This window comes from Bactrocera neohumeralis, chromosome 4 (assembly GCF_024586455.1).
Source record: "Bactrocera neohumeralis isolate Rockhampton chromosome 4, APGP_CSIRO_Bneo_wtdbg2-racon-allhic-juicebox.fasta_v2, whole genome shotgun sequence".
NCBI classification, from domain to species: domain Eukaryota; kingdom Metazoa; phylum Arthropoda; class Insecta; order Diptera; family Tephritidae; genus Bactrocera; species Bactrocera neohumeralis.
The window spans coordinates 89,368,367-89,386,091 of record NC_065921.1 but is presented as its reverse complement, the minus strand read 5'-3'; the positions used below and the strand labels follow the sequence as shown (position 1 = coordinate 89,386,091).

Genomic DNA, 17,725 nt, shown 5'->3' with positions numbered 1-17,725 from the left:
AATCTTTAATGGTAGGGGAGTGCATAGAACGGCTGAATAGCTTATCAGGTCGCAACCAAGTGAACTGACTGACGAGCTTGCCGGCACTGCAGCTGCTACCAGAATGGTAGGACCGGAATCCTGTATTGCGGGTGGTCCTCATGTCGTAATGGCGCTGCTCCGCATGAAGGAAAGAGTGAACGGGGGAAGTATTGGCAACAAATTCAATGCACGCGCCAGGCACAGTTGCTATTGAGTGGTTAATACCACATTAGGATAAAGGTTCTGCGACATGGAGTCGGAAACTCCCGGGCATCTGATGTTTGACTGCACAGGCAGTTGAATCCATGTGTCCGAATAGAGATTACATAGCCTCAATGGCACACAGCAGTATACTGCAATTTATCAGTGTGCTCGGGCTAGATCAGTTTTTGTGACAGAGGGGAGTGCATAATAGACCTTAAGTCGCTGTCCAAAGATCAGTTTATATTTATCTATCCCATTAGATTTTGTACACTCAGCAGTATTCGCTAGAAACATTGGGTAACCAATTTATCCAACCTAGTTAAATCATAATATGAGCAACTCGTTAACTGAGCTGAAGGTCGTGATCTATTTTTGCTTTCCTTTAGGACACTATACCGTCTGCTGACTCCGTTCGCAGACTCAGATCGCAGCCTAAAGCTACAACAGTTATCATCAATGTTGTTTTTTCGAGAAACAGTGTTATGTCTTCTTCAAAGTTTTGTTCTTTTGGAACCATTTTTATAGAAGCTTAGTTCAAACGTGTATTTCCGTTCCATATATCCTGTACTCTTGGCATGGAGTTATTCTTAGCGGAAATAAGACTTGGGAACAAGACAACAGTCATAACATTATTTCACATTGCAGTTTTGGCGACGTTTTCCTTGAAAGCTTGAAACATTTTAACTATATTTGATTGGCTCTTCGATCCATGGACTCTCAGCGCCTTTCATAACCTTTCTAGCTCAGTAGAGGGACTTTTATTAATCAGTAGACGCAAAGTTAAAAAGGTTTCGCCTGAACAGAAATAAATCCCTTCGAAAATGGGCCCTCACTTGACTTGCGGATTTAAACGCGTATATGTATGTATGTATGTATCAACTGTCTTCCGCACTAGCATTGTAAGCCCCCTCCTGCTCCAACCACAATGTAAATAACTAGATAAATACATATATATCTCATTTTTTGCCTCACATTTTGCTGTCGCCGTCGATTTTTATGAATGAAAACCGTAAAAGGCAAAAACGCAGCGGTTTGCTTTTCAAGTTAGTTCCAGAGTGATTTGTACCAACAAAAACAAACAAACAAACAGCGCAACCACAGTGCATCAATAAAAAAAAAACGCAAAAACTCACGCAACAACAATGAGCAGCTGAGTAAAAGCAACAAAGCGTGAAGCGCTTTTCAGCAGCAGATGTTGGTTTGTTGTTATTGTTTTTGCTAGCTTTGGTCAAACTCGCGACACTGTGTTGTTGCTGTTGCTCCATCACTGCGCCCACGTGGCGCGGCGCTGCCAGCAGCAGCATTGTAACAGCAGCTCAGAAACATGCGAGAGGCAGCACAAACAACAAAGCACAACCAACAAAGGAAAAATAAACGCGAAAGTGAAACAAGAGAATGAAAGAAATATGCCGGCATATCCGACACGCGGTCGTAAAAACGTGAAACGTACAAAGCGTCACGGCGCGACAGCACCCGCGCGATAACAACGCGCCAATAGCAACAACAGCAGTGGCAGTGCTGACGACGGCGACAACAAAAGCAGCGTCAGCAACGAAGCAACTTGGCGCGTCAACTTAGCGTACAACGAAGACGTTTTGCGAAGCTTACTTCGCCTTTTCCGCTGTTTACACGCGCTTCCCTTGCACCGGCTGCTTCCTTGCGACGGCACCTTTGGCTCAACGTCTTTCTTGTGCCTGCTGTAGCGGATGTACTTTTCGGTTTCGCGCGTATCGCTTGCCCGCCTGGCACAACTGTTGACAGCTGTTGTTGCTACTTTCGATGGCATCGCCACCAAAAACAACCAAAAACGACCAAATCAGCGAGGTCATCAACGCCTTCGTCGTCATCATTATAGCTTTTGGTAGCTGGAAAAAAGAACAGCTGCAATAAAAAGCGGCGAAACGGAGTCAAAAGTTTGCACACATCTTGTTGTTGTGACTTTTTAGCCAACTTCCCTGTGCCAAGGCGACTTGTTGCTCTTGGTTGTCGGAGTGGTGTGTTTGATTTGTTGGTTGTTGGCGTTGCATTTGTAATGGCTTTGCACCTTGTTACATGTGGGGATGAGGGCATGAAGCCAGGCGTGCGAAAACAGCAGTCAGACGACATTTTTTGCGGCAAAGAAACAACATAAGGAATAGAAGATGAAAAGGTAAAGACGTCACGGTCTTGAAAGTGGTGGTGTGTCGAATGGTGCAATCATAAAGACAGCTCTTGAGAGTGGTTCCTAACGGGTCAAGGTCAGAACTGCTCTATCTAAAAATGGTGTGGTTCGGTTGTATCTCACGCAGTCAGTTAGACAGCTCACTCGGTCGTAACTAGTCTAATTCAAGCTCGAGCAGCTTCCGATACAAATTTGTGCCAAAAACAACTTCAGTCTCGACTTTTTTTTCATTTCCGACCACTGTTGTCTGCCAACCACAAATGCTCGCTCAATTAGTTGCTTATTTGCCGAGAAAAAATAGGAAACTTTGTGGCACGCGTCTGGCACGACCTCAATCCAAGCGCCGGCGTCACCTTTGAGTGCTGCCAGCACGAATAAAAGGAAAAACAACAGAAAATAAAAACGCTTTTGTAACTTCATACCCACATACAGTTATATGTGTGCGCACATACACACACGCCCCGGGAAAGCCCATGCAGTCAAGTGTGCAAATGCGAGGCCAAGCCAGGCCAGGCCAGGTTAGCGACGGCGGCGTGACGTCTGTGGCGAGGGTGGAATCACCCACAACGAAGAAATTCGTAGACACTTGCCAGACACTTTGAAGCGCCACTCACTCACTAACATTACCCAACACCAACACACACACGCACAAACAATCGGGTGGCGGTGCTGTTAGTAAGAATGCGGCACGACTGCTGGCGCAGCTGTCGTGTTAGAAGTAGTTGTGGAGTTGACTCCAAGTAAAAGTGTATACCGTTATGAGAGTGCACGTGTGTGTATGGTGTGTTTGTTGCGGTTTTGTGTGTAAAATGTGAAAAGTTTTGATATTTTTCTCACAAAATGCCACACGAAGCACACACACACATACCCACCGTCTACACTTTGACGACGCACTGGCGCTCCCTGCACGCCGCTCGCTCACTCACTCACTTACTCTTCACTTGTGTTTCTAATGCCGCTTTTTGCTCAATCTGCCCTCCCATTACGGGTCCCAACACGTCGCTTTTCTTCATTCATTTCTTTGTTGTTACTCACAGACGGTTTTGTATGCGATTTTTCCTTTCCCCCCTTCACGCTTCTTGCTCATACTAGCAATGCTCTGCCGAGTGTGCCGCTGTGTGTTGTTGCCTTGCTACTCACATACTTCGGGCGAATTCCTTTTTATTTACCACTTGGGAGGTATGCCAAGATAAAATAAAGCTCTACGTGCCTTGTGCGTAGTGTGGGGGGGATATAAAACTCTGTAGCTGTCCTGGCTGTGGCGTGCTGGCCGATTTGCTCGTAAAGTGCTGGCATTTTGGCAACTGTTGATGTGCTACTGTGATTTTTACGAAGCCACATTGCTTCTCTCCCACGGTCGTTGGTTGCTGTTATTGTTGTTACGCCTTGTACTGTTATTTTATTTTTGTAGTTCGGTGTGTTTTTATTTTATTTTTCTACCCCAAAAGCAGCAAGCAGCAACAGGTTGCTATTTGGCCTGCTGGCTTGGCCCTTTGTCCGCAACGTTAAGCGTTTCTTTCACTCTGCTCCATTGTTCAGGCACTGGCTCTTTGGTGAGGTCTTGGTACAAAATAGCAAATATATTTTTACTAAATTACGGTGATTTAAGCTTTGCGGTGGTGAGAGGAAGCTACAAACACCGACTAAGTGCTCCGCTTTTCTCGCAGTCACTTAGCTCTGCTTAGCTTCATAATGGTCTTATTACGCTTGAAATATAGGAAAACACCCCGCTAACGGTTTTCTTGTGGATTTTTCTATTTTATTTATTTGCTTTTTTGCTTTTGCATTTCTTTTGTATTTCTGTGCGCTGCTGAGCTTAATTGTGTTTGAAAAGCCAGCAACGCTTGCAAGTTTTGCTGCTCTCCCGTTAGCTTGTGTAGAATATAGTGTAAGCGTTGGTGAACTTCCGAAGCCATTTTATTTGCGCAAATTGTGTGTGCTGCTAGTTACGCCAAGTGGGTCAAGAAATTATAATACTTATGATTATAGTTCTATTTAAGTTAATTTATTACTCAAAACTTTATAGATTTTATCCTATTTATTTTCAGTTAGTCCCAGCAGCCAAAAGCAATAAAAACACGTTGGAAAGGTGAGAATTATTGGCCCTGCAATTTGTTGTTATCGAATAACTGTCAAACGTCAACCCCCTTGTTTGGAAAAGCTGGACGAAATTCAAGGTAAGCTCACTTCCGCAAGACCAAAATGACTATAATTGAATGTCTCTAACAAAATAGACCTAAGGCTAAAATGGAAAAACGGTTGAAAAGTATTGTATTTTTGTTGTTGTTTAGCACCATAAAATAATACTCAAAATGTTTTGGTAATAACGACTGACGTGACATTGATAATGTACTTGTATATATGTAGATCGTTTCGGTTACGTGGTTCCCATTGTTTTGAACACGATTGTCATAAGGGTCACATAGGCGACATTTTTACTTTGGTTTTAATACAAATCCTTAAGCTTGGAGAATCTCGACACGTTATTCACCAATAACTGTGATCTACTACATTTGGTGAACGGCAGTCTACTAGAAATTTCTCGTATCTTCACTGTTAGGGGCCTAAAATCCTCACCGCCAAATCCATGGCTATGCTATTTACCCACTGAACGAAGAACTGGACATCAAGATTTCCGTCGGCGATGTCGAAACTCGGCCGATAAATAACCCTAAAATTATAGGTGTGACAATCGACAGTATGGTACTCCTTCTTTCCGCACATAACCGCGATTGTTACAAAAGTCCAAACCGTAACAAGATCCTCAAGTCGCTAGTCGGCAGAACTTGAGGCAAATACGTTTTTGGCAACATGCAACACAATAGGTCGGCATGTCATTAACTACGCCGCCCCAACACACAGTTGGAGAAGACATGGACCTGCCAGAACACCACGCTCCGGTCTATAACATAATGTCCACTGATGTCTTTTATCGAGCATCTACATAGTGGTCCGCTTCCTGTAAAGGAGCATAACACATTTCTCTTCAAGCGGTTTCTGTTCTGATATTTTTGTCGGAATCATGCCTGCAGTTACCTTCTTGAATCGGAGGCGATTCTTAGGAACAACAGTAGAACATTCCTCCAACATGTCCACGACCTAGAACCATACTATATATCGACCAAGTTACGGATGCATTTAACTTCCGACAGGCACTGAACTTGTCTCTTCAAGCAGAGTCTGTTCGGATATTTTTGCTGGAACCATAGCTGCAGTCATTTTCTTGAAGCGAAGCCGACTTTTAGGAACATCAGTAGAACATTCTCTAATACGTCCACGACCTGGAGCCATGAATCGATCGAGTTTCGGACGTGATCAACTTCTGACAGTAACTGAACATGCCTCTTCAAACTAGTTACATCTTTGCATGCCCAACGAAACCTACTCACATAACCCCCCCTCAAACTATGGTCCGAACCCGCCGAAACAGCTCATTTCCTGGGCCTGCCGTTAAGTGACTTCAGTGATAGCTAACCTATTGGTTTCCCCCAAAGAGCGTCTAGAAAATCGTTACAACAACAACAAGCTGCTACGTTTAACTTCAGTAGAGATCTGGAATACAGGTACAAGGATGTTCGAAAAGTTATAGGACTGAGTCGATTTAAAAAATTTATTGAACCAATCGTTACAATTCTTTAAAAACTTGCAAAATAGGCTCCTTCTGCGTCGATGCAGCCTTAATCGCTAGAGCTGCATCCATGGCGGTTGGGAGTCTGTCTAAGTTTCAAGTCTCTAGTTTCAGAAGAGTTGCTTCTGAGCATTACTAGCCTATTAAAGGACTTCCGGAATATACCTCATAATTTTTTCCAATGTAGGAAAGAAAATTTAAAATCTTTGCTCTAATAAATCTGCTTGCGGTTTGAACTTTTCATCATCTGATTTATTGCCTTGAAATAAATCATCATTACACTTACGCGCTGCCGATTTCTTTACTTCTTCTTAATGCCAAATCGGATAAACAGTAACACTAATGTTATGACCTTCCGACTGGCGTACCCCAATTGGGCGCCTACTACTCTACTGGGCCCTTCTTGTCACAAGCGGCACATAACCTCAAAGGCTTGACGTTGTTTTCGCAAGAAAGTAAATTCAGTTTTCACTATCTGACTTGCGGGCTTCATTTTGTTTGGCATATTTATATTCGCACATTATTTACACACGCTCATACGCATATATCATATAGTCTGCTTAAGTGTGTGCGTGTGTGGCAACGCTTGTTGGTTTGCGAGTGCAAATAAATTTAGTGCGAAATTAGAAACCAATCAACAGCAATGCTTCAATCGACTTCAATCGCGCAAAAGACATAGAAATATCGGTGTTTATGCGCATATGCATGTATGTATATATGTATGTATGTATGTATATTTGTTTGTATATATGTACATACATATGTATGTTATTCGTGGCTTCAATGGCATGCGCTAACAGTTATTTGTGCCTTGCGAATTTCCAAGTTATTTTCAAATTGGTTATCTTTGTAATTGTTTTGTGCCAATTGCAATTATTGTACGAAATTACCGGCGAACACACGCACACATACACACACACACACACGTATGTAGACACATGGTTAGGCATTTGTGAGCGATTTATGTCTATTATGATAATTTCTATGGCTGCTCATTATTGTTGTTGTGATTATTATTATTATTGGCAGCCGTTGATTGTGGCAATATGCAAATATTGCGTAAAAGGATTTGCGAAAATGGCGATAATGCAAACGAGCATGGATTTATGGCTTAAAAGATAATTGCGGATACAAGAAGCGCGGCATTGACTTGCAATACAAGCTTAGTCTACATACAAAAAATAAATACATACATACATATATTTATTTGCATTTGAAATATAATTGCAGCGCCAAAATCGAACAAAATTTGTCTGAGTGTGTGTGTGTGCAGCATGTTGCAGTTAAGCAGCCTTTAAAGCGCCTCCGAAGGCTTTTGGCACTAAATAAGCGACGCTTACGCTCCAACTTTACCTCGCAGCTTTCCTAGAAATACAAAAAATATTGCAAAATATCTAAAGCTGCTAATTAATAGCAACGAATGGCGCACGACAATAACACGCAACAACACAAACAACACACATATTAATTAGAAAAAAAAGTTTTTCTGCAAAAGCCGAATGCAGCAATGGCCAAAGCAGGCGCTTGATATGCTCGATACACGTACATATATATGTATGTATATGTGGTTGTATGGTTGTTGTGATTATACGAAAATATACAACAAATAATCACGCAACAATTAATTTAGCGCGATTTGCATGCAACAGCGAGCAGCTCCAAGTTGGAGTGACATTTTGTGCCAAGGAGTTGTAAACAAGCAGACACACACGCACACGTATACATACATATACACCTATACATATGTACATACCTATTTATATGCATGTTTATTATACTACTTACGTGTTGTTGTTGCACTCACGCCTGCATTTCTAAGCAACATTGTACGCGGTAATTAAGCGCAATATTTTATGCTGCTTTATGCTTAAGCTGAGTTCGGTTTCGAAAGCACTCGCAGCCGGTAATTTAGCAAATTCATATGCATACTTACATATGAACATATGTATTTAAGTAATTTTTAATTTCATATCTTTATGTCGGTAATTTGAATGGCTAATAAGAATATTTTGGCAAGCCAAACGTGCCCCTCGAAAGCCTCCAGCTGAAATGGGCGTGAGCAAGCAGGTTTTTGTAATTTTACATCAATTTAAATTGAATTTTTTATTAACAAGTAACATTTTAGTTTGCGAAATATTTTTTTTTTACAAAATAAAAATGTGTTCTTTATCAGCGCCGATTTGAAGGGGCATCGCAAATCCGGTTTCTAAAGAAACCATGTGGCATGCATTGACATTGGTATTTGGCGCCGGAGAACTGCACTGGTGAAGAACTATAGTCTATGGCTCAAATAACCAATACCTTGAACACTTTATAGACTTTTAGATGAGGTTTGAGGAAGTTATTTCCAAGTTCCTACAGAAATTAACAACAGGGAGTCCAGCTTATAGTCTCATTCAGACCAATATAATAGAACGAGAATAACCTTTAGTTAAATTTCATGTAAGCTGGAGCTTGCACAGCAATTAAGGACGTAATTTTTGTCTTCTTCATAACATGTTTTACACATATCAATATAACGAGTGTTCCAAGTAGAGGTACTCATTTGACAGCGTAATACTTTTATTCAGTATTGTTTGGCATTTCATCATGGAAAGACTTACGCCTGAATAATGTTTACAAATCGTTCGCTTTATTACGAAAATTCACGTTCCGTAAAGAATGTGTTTCGAGAGCTTCGCTCAACTTGTGGTCAACATAATCGTCCTACTAAGCAAACTAATCGCCACCATCATCCGCCTTGAGACCCAGCATGTACATGAAGATCGTGGAGAGTCGATTCGGCGCCGTTCGCAGCAACTCGGACTGACGTATGGAACGACTTGGCGCATTTTACATCAAAAAATAAAATACAGCTTGTGCAAAAATTGAAGCCGCTCGACCTTCCCAAGCGACATCGCTTCGTTCTATGTGTTCTTGAGAAATGCCAAGAAGATCCGACATTTTCGAGCCAGCTTTTGTTCAGCGATGAGGACCATTTCTGTATCAATGGGTATGAAAACAAGCAAAATTGCTGCCTGAAGAGATTCTAGAGCTGCCAGTTTAGCCAGACAAAACAACGATTTGGTATGGTTTGAGGGCCGTGGAATCAGCGGTCCATATTTCTTCAAAAATGATGCCGGTGAGAACGTAACCGTCAATGGCGACCGAAATCGTGCCATGATAACAGACTATTTGATACCTGAAATTGAAGCTTGTGATTTTGGCGACATTTGGTTTCAACAAAACGGCGCCACTTCCCACAGATCGCATCAATCAATGGATTCATCGAGAGAGCAATTCGGTTAGCAGATAATTTCAGGTTCACCAAGATGGTGTGAAAACTATTACAGATGAGTAAACTTACGTTGAGCAACACTAAAAGCTCCGTCGGAATCGCAAAGGGCCTATTCGAGCCATTCGTTACTAAGCGAAGGCTCAAACAAGGAGGCTCTCTGCCGTGCAAATTCTTTGTCTTTTTTTCTGAAGAAATTAATACGGGCTGTAGAGCTGAATGAACAAGGTATAATTTTCTATAAGAAGATACAATCCTGTGTAAGAGTGTGCAGCTGTTGACGTACGTTCTGGTGATATTAATAACATTTGCCTGAACAACGGCTTTTTCTAAGCTGAAGTCGTAGATTATTAACACCAACACAAATATCGCCTCGAAATCCAGCACAGAATCACAGGTGCTACATTGGACTAAGCAGGCAATTGAAAAGTAAAGTCGTCTCACTCACAAAGACCAAACTTTATTCAAAAATATATTCCCGTCCTGTTATATAGTGCGGAGACATAGACAATGTCAGCATCTGATGAGACGGCGTTAGGAGTGTTCGAGAGAAAGGTTTTGCGGAAGATTTATGGTCCTGCGCATCTTGACAACAGCGAATACCGCAGTCGATGGAACAATGAGCTGTATGAGATATACGACCACATTGGCATAGATCAATGAGTCAAGCGACAGCGGCTACGCTGGCAATGTCATGTCGTCCAAATGGATGAAAACACTGAAGCTGTGGAAGTAATCGTTTCAATATTCGCCGGTGGAAGCCGAGGAAGAGGAAGACCTCCACTCCGTCGGAGATTTCAGGCGACAAAGGACCTGGCTGCACTTGGAATCTCCAATTGGCGCCACCTTGCGAAAAGAAGAAACGACTGGCGCTGCTGTTAACTAAGCGACAAAGATTTAAACACTCTATATCTAAATCTTAACTCCGCAACTGCGCCCAGTTTTCTCAACACTTAAGCGAGATATGCACAAATTCGACTCTTGTCCACATTTTATATTCATGCCAACACACGCGATAACATAATGCCGTACATAACAAATTTTAATATTTTATTCAAGCATTAGCCTTTCCATCCTGCTATAAGCTCGTGTAATTTATGTGCCACATTATGCAGCATCGGCGGTGTGTCTGCGCGGCCAGCTTTGTGGCTCCGATCACGGCAGCGATCTTTCATACGCGCTGCCACAATCTGTCACGATCATTATTACGAGCTGTTGTCGATTGTACGCAACAGGCGGTGACGGCCCACAGGCCAAGCGACCGATAAAGCGTCGCACACACGCACAAACGTCAGCAGGCTCGCCGCGACGCACCCAACAGGCGATCAGGCATCACTGGTGGCAACACTAAATTCGCATATCTGCTTGCGGTGCAACAAACAACCGTTTTTTCTATTTAATTCATACAAAATGCACTATTTTATGGCGCTTTAATGTCAATAACATGCATTTTATATGCGTTATAAAGCAATGTGGAATATTTTCAAGCGATTTTATGCTAATTGCACTTGAAAGTTTCGCTGATTTATGACGCAAATTGTTGTTGTCAAATATTAATTGGTTGATTAGTTGGCTGCTCGCATGACATATAGTTTGAGTTAGTGTACCGTTTGAGATACAATGTTGTACTTGTGAGATTTTTTAGATTTGAAAAGGTAAAGGTAGTTCAATAGATCACGCAGTTGGCAAGTTCCTGCTTTATTTGAGTGAAGGGTCGATCTGTTACTTGATTTCGCAAAAACGAAGCATCTGAGAATTAAGAAGTACTCGTTTTAATATTCATAGTTCTCACAACGGATCATAAAACAACGCCAAAGTGTGATTTTAAGGTTAGAAGGGATTCAGCAATCTCATCTGTTGAACTTTCCGATTATTTCTCTTGTTTTGAGAAGTAAGACCGTCAAACGCATGTCCTATTAATGTACGGGAGAGGAAGTTTGAAAGCAACCGGTTAAGTAACTAGTAAATACTTTTCCACATTTAACTGGAAGAAATTTGTGTCTACACAATATTCCGATAACCACGTTCTCACATTCAAATATCCACAGATGTTCTATTCTGCTATGCTTCCTTGTTTCTTACCGTTTGGTGGTATCTTCGTTCAATGGTGACGTCTTTTTAGGAAATTGTGTTATGTTCTAAAAACAAATCAAATACTTATGGCTACCCTGCGTCTCCAATAAATCACAGTTATCAAGCCATACACTTTAGAATGAAAGATTTCAAACACAACTGTACCACATTTGTATTCATAACGGCGCTAATTGCTTCGCCTCATTGCGAATAACTCATTAAAAGGTTAAATATCTTTTCATTGAACTTTGTACTCAATTGCGTTATTGAACTGATGAAATGACGAACGATCGAACGACCGAGTAATGACGGCGATTGCAACGAGCGAATAAAATATTCAAATGAGACTCAAATTACAGCTCATTGAATACAATGAGCGCCACAACTAAGTACTTACTTACATATATAGAAATAAATTAAAAATCACTCGACGCAGTAGCAATTTAATAACGGAAAATGATTCACATACAGACCCCGCACAACACCCCTCGTCTGCCAGGGCAACAAAAAACAAAGCATCGCCCTAAATCAATACAATCAGCGGTTCATAATTGAGAAACAATCTAGAATAATTACGCCGAACGGCACTCAAATCAAAGCAAATGAGTTGCCGTTGGCGGCGAAGCCTGGATTTTTCCCAATCAATTGGCCCAAAATGCCGAGGAACGAGCGTAAGTAGCAGCCGAAATGTAACGATCGTCGCAGCGCCTGGCTATGCTGTGCCGTGCCACGCAAAGCTAATGATCGCTCAATGTCGAGCGCGGAGAGTTATTAATAGTGATGATGTTGATTGTCATCAGCGTTAATAATTGAAGGAAATTATACAAATTTATTGTGCGGCTGTCGGTATGGTGGAAATGTTTGTGACGCGTTTGTAAATCAGGGCTAAATTAATAAGAGGGGCCCCCTGCATATGCCTGCATACGTGTGTATATTATTATTATTATAGGAGATGTCGTCGTGTAGACATATAGTACATACATACATACATATATACTTATGTATATGTATACTTATATAAATGTGTACGCTTGCCTCGTTTCAGCAGCCGTCAAGTTAATATCAATTTATCGATTTCGTGGAATTATTTCAATGAGGTACATATGTATGTATATGAATATCGTGATGTGATACTTTGCACAAATAAGCAGAAATTGTCAGTAATTTTGTATTGGAAAGTATTTTATCTAATTTATTTATATTTTCGTTATGTCTTTCTATTTTTAACTTGAAATTAAATAAATACAAAAATTATTTATAAAGCATTATTAGGTTAGCTAAGGTTATACTGGCCGCCTGTCACCTCAAACTTATATTTACTGGTCCTTCGTAGTGCCAGATGCTGGTTCAGTTTAATGTGAGCTGAAGTATTCTTCAACCTCAACTCATCTCAAGTCGTACTGATATCTAATTTTATTACTTCACATAGTCTCTTGATCTGCGAAGCTTCTAGATATCTAAGGCGAGTTCTTGATAATACTGCACAGAAGAGGTATTCCAGTGTCTCTCGTGCCTACTTCCTTACATTTGTTATACCTATCCACCTCGCAATGATGCCTTTAGGCCAACAACCGTCTATGAGTCATATCAATATCGTGTGAGTAAAAATCATGCGAGCTTTCCTCTCACAAATTATCTTGCTGATCTTGCATGTTGTTAAGACATTCCATCTCGCCCTGATCCGTCTACCAGCCTTTTCAGAAATTTCATTCCATATCTACGAATAATTTCCAATAAACTAAAGCAACTCAGATGTCTTTTGGGAATATGTAACGGTTGCTATCTACTGAATTAATTAAAAAAATTGTTAACATATGTTTTGTTTTTGGAGAGTCATAGAGATAGAGACGCGTTTTCAAATGATAATTTTTTGCCTTAAGTCTTGTCATCGCTCATTCCTCAATAAACTCCTTTGAATCGGCTTTTTCATCACTAATTTATCCAAACAAATGACTATTCATCTTTATACCCTGAACAGGGTTCACTAAGTTTTCCACGATGTTTGTAACACCCAGAGAAACGTCGGAGACGATATAAAATATATTCATAAATGATCAGCATGACGAGCTTAGTCGATTCAGCCATGTTCCACTGTCTGAGATATCGCTCTGAAATTTTGCTCATATACTTTTCTCAAAAAGAAGCTATTCATTTGACGGAATCGCTGATATCGGATCACTATACCATATAAATGTCATACAAACTGAACGATCGGAATCAAGTTAGTGTAAGGAATTTTTGTTTATGTGTAGGGTGTTATGGCTTCGGTGCAGTTCAAGTCCACTTTTTTCTTGTTCTCTTCTATTTGATTAATTTTTTAATCAAAATTACAATTATATTTCTCTCAGTGTATGTTGAGCGATGAATAAGTAGTATGTATGTATGCACTCAACATATCTTGTGGCGCCAAATCAATACATGCTTCATTAAAAAATCCTCTGCTAATTTAGATACATATACAATTTTGATTTAACTAATACATGCGCACACACATACACACACGCATACATTATAACTCTTTTATCTGTGTGTGTGTTCATATTTAATTCGTTCTATTTGCGCCTCATCAGCATAATAATTTGCTGGGTACAGTTCTCCAGCTTTCAATTAATGAAGCCGCATCAATGCGCGGTCGCACACACGCACACACCCATACACACTCGCCTACATTTAGTTTAATGTGCATAAATACATTTGCAATTATTTATTTACTTCACTCATTTGTTGTTGTAGCTAGTTATTTATTGTATTATTGGCGCACTTGTATATACATTAAAGTATTTTTGTTATTGTTGTTGCGCTCGTATTCATAATAATTGGCAGCGGCAATGAGCGCATTGACGCCACAAGCGTGTTGCCAGCCAACCAATAATAAACGAGTAAAAAAATCAAAATACGAATAAATAAATAAAAGCAAATTGAGACGAAAAGCAAAGCGCACAACACAATCAAATATAACAACAACAACAGTGCGCGTGAGAGAGATGTGAAAAACGACACACACACACACGACGCACACACTAAAATATCAATCGGCATTATTTGGTTGGCAAAGTTGTTGTGATTGTTGTTGTTGTTGTTGCTTTAAAGTGCGTGTGTTTGCGCATGCGCACAAGCAATTTGCTGCGATAAACGAATTGGATATCGGTGGCGGCACATGTGCGCGGTGGCGGCGCGGGGCGGCGGCGTTGCATGTTGGCACCCGCTGCCGTTGCCGCCGCCGTTTATGTCGCTGATGTAATTCAACAAAATTTTGTTTATATTAAATGCAACGGCTGCCTTTTTGGTTGATGTTGCTGTTGTTGTGTTTCTAGTTTCGTTTCACCTCAATTGACTGCCATTAACGTTTGACAGATTTAATTATTTACAATTAGAATCATAATAATAACAGCGGCGCGAGCAGCGGTGCAGAGGGGAATGCAACGCACAAATATTGGAAAGCTAAAAGCACAAACAAAAAAGTAACAACAACAATTTGTGCGCATAAAATTTTATTTTAATTGCGCGTTTGAATGCAAAGAGTAACCATTTTAACTGTAATTGCGGGCACAGCAATTAAAAATTATTAATGTTAATTAACATGATTTTTTCGATAATTTATACACACACATACGCACACTTATACGTAATCATTACGTGTGTACGTCAATGAACAAACTCAATAGTTGATGAAGTTCTCGAAAGCGAAGAGCGAGCGATTGGTTGACACAATTCTGTGAATGAGCACTTTCCTTGTTTTTCGAGCCTTTTCTAAGTATATATTATCTGGTCTAAAATATGGTATTCTATATCTTAGGTAACTGACCAAGCTTCTCTCTTTTACAAAGAATGAAGAGAGTGACTCTTCTACTGCATGTTGCAAGGCGAGATGATTTCCACATTGTACTCCGGTTTTTGCCTACTTTATAGGCCCTACACGAGCACACAAGTGCGTTCGATTTGAATTCGTTTGCCCATACACGACACACAAATCCATTTTGCGTTCGTTATTCACAGAGTTAACATGTGCGACAGGCAAGTGGAACATTTCTTGGAGCATTTTTATCTATTTCTTTATATTTCGTTAATAAGTTATTCCAACTTTTATTTTTCTTACACTATGTATGTATATACATATATGAGTAGGCAAAAAGCGAAAACTTTGAAGCGTGATTTCTCGGTTTTTCATTTTTACGATTACGATAGAAAAAAAAACTAAACGTCGTATGGAATTAGGGCAAAGTTTATTATCATTGACATAAAATTATCTTATATTTAAACTAAAAAAATATTAAGAAAAGTCAAGTTTTAACATATTTTTAAACAGCATAAAGTAAAATTCTTTTGATCAAAAGCCACTACTTATTAAATTTTTAATAAAATTTTAAATTTTACACTTTTTTTTTGGAATTTTTTTAGTTTAACTAGAAGATAAGTTAATAAAAAATATGAATCTCTTTGAATTTTTTGTTTCCGATTTTGCATCCTGGCCGCCGTCCGAAAAATGTGCTGCATCGGGTAATTGCTTCCCAAAGGCAGAATATCAAAGAGTTTTGAAAGATGTTCAAATATATAACTATAAACTAGAAAGCTTCAATCAATTATTTCTTTCCCTCCCAATAAAAATCCTCAAAAAAATCATATAAGCTGCCATTTCGACTGTTCGACACATTTTTATAAACTCTCTTCTGCTCTCTTGATAAACCGCAAGCGCACACATAAAAACTACACTGTATAAAAGCAACGACAAAGTTATCGAGTTGATTTCGTGCAAAAGAATATGCAAATACCTCATAAAAGAGGTACAGCCGCTAACTTCTGTGCCACCAAGCTCTGGTTTGCCTATTTTAGCTCTCTTTTACCATTGCAAATGGTCCAAATAACAATTGAAATACAAATTTCTATTGGTTTGATTTTAAAAACTCAAGACGTTAAGTGAAATATATTGTCTCACCTTTCCAACACTATATGGTATGACCCAATGTGATTGGCAGCACTGGAGATATACGACTGCAACGACATCTATTGACAAAATACGAAACGACTTTTTCGCCTAACCAATATATAGGTTATAGAAAACATAAGTATCTAAGCGGTTTCTAAAATATTTTTTGGGCGAAAAAATTATTTCTCTCCTAAGAAAGATTCTCGCCACTACTGCGCTTGCGTAAGAAGACCTTTGAGTGCAGGGTTGCACAACAAGCTCTGTAAATTTCTTTGAGCATCTGGTATAGTTTGTTCGATTCCTCGAGAGTAACGCTTGGCGAACTGAAGAGAGCTGTTACATTATACATACATATGTATATACTCCGATATCCGCATTTCGACGCATTTGTTGCTCCTTCATAGGATTCTAATCGATTCCCTTTTAAGTATTTTGTAGTGCACACTTTGGGACGTAGGATAAAATAAGAATATGCTTAATTGCTACGCAAAGGTGGTACTCTCAGGGGAGCAGCTACTTCTCAGCTGTTGCAAGTGCCATTATTTTAGTGCGTGTTGATGCAACTCATTAAATTATTTGCAAAATTTAGCAATTAAATGGCACTAAAGCAAGGCATACGTCCAATAGCATTGCATAGACTACACACACAGCATATACTGGCAGTTAGCAAACGCAAGCGCTCTGTGTCCGCAAATCACTGCTGACTGAGTCAAATTGCGCGCATGGGTAATCATGATAGATTCTTACAACATGAAAACCGACCAGCTTTACTTACTCATTACAGTCGATACTCCCGTTTGCGGACACACTAACAACTCATAATTTATGCAACAATGATTATGAGCTCTCTAGAGTGTGCTTGTGCCACATTCCACAAATGGCAATTATTATTGAAAAGTTGTCCATTGATCGACCAGCTAACGATCGACGACGACGACGACGATCGCCGCCACAATGGATGGACAGGCGTTTGCTGGCTGCTGTCTGCTGGACGTTGCACTTGCCGTAATGTGTGGCAAATATGCACGCTTCGCAGTTGAATTTCACGCCATTTCGTGCGGCACTGGACGCCACTTATTTGCCGAGCGCTGGCCATTGCGTTTGTACCAACAATAAAGTAGAGGATTTTATTAATTGTGTTGCACGTTTGTGGCATAATAAAAATGAATTAAATGCGCGGAGTGTCTGCGGTGTGCATGTGAATTGCAATAAAAGGAGAAAATGTGGCAAACACCAAAAACTAAGAAGTTAAATAAAAGCATAATCAACAGCATCTGCGTTACGTGCGGGAAACGGAGGAGCAGCAGAACAAAACGACAAGACAGCGCTGCTAAATGAGCAATAAAATGTTGCTGCACGGCGCATGCAAGCAACGCACGCTCGCATACTGGCGTATCAGCGCGCGGCAAGTGTGGAAAGCAGCAGCAGAAATCAGATTTG

At 40.2% G+C, this 17,725-nt stretch overlaps 1 protein-coding gene across 8 annotated transcripts in view; it reads left to right on the top strand.

The window, feature by feature from the left end:
- Nucleotides 1-17,725, top strand: part of LOC126754802 (hormone receptor 4) — a 156,128-nt gene that overhangs the window by 19,309 nt on the left and 119,094 nt on the right. For 7 of the 8 annotated variants that reach the window (XM_050466934.1, XM_050466935.1, XM_050466931.1 and 4 more), the window contains exon 2: nucleotides 4,435-4,563. The gene's annotated coding sequence lies outside the window, so the exon portion shown is untranslated. Of the gene's footprint in view, nucleotides 1-4,412; nucleotides 4,564-17,725 lie in introns of those variants that run through there. The other variant, XM_050466933.1, reaches the window with a different exon arrangement.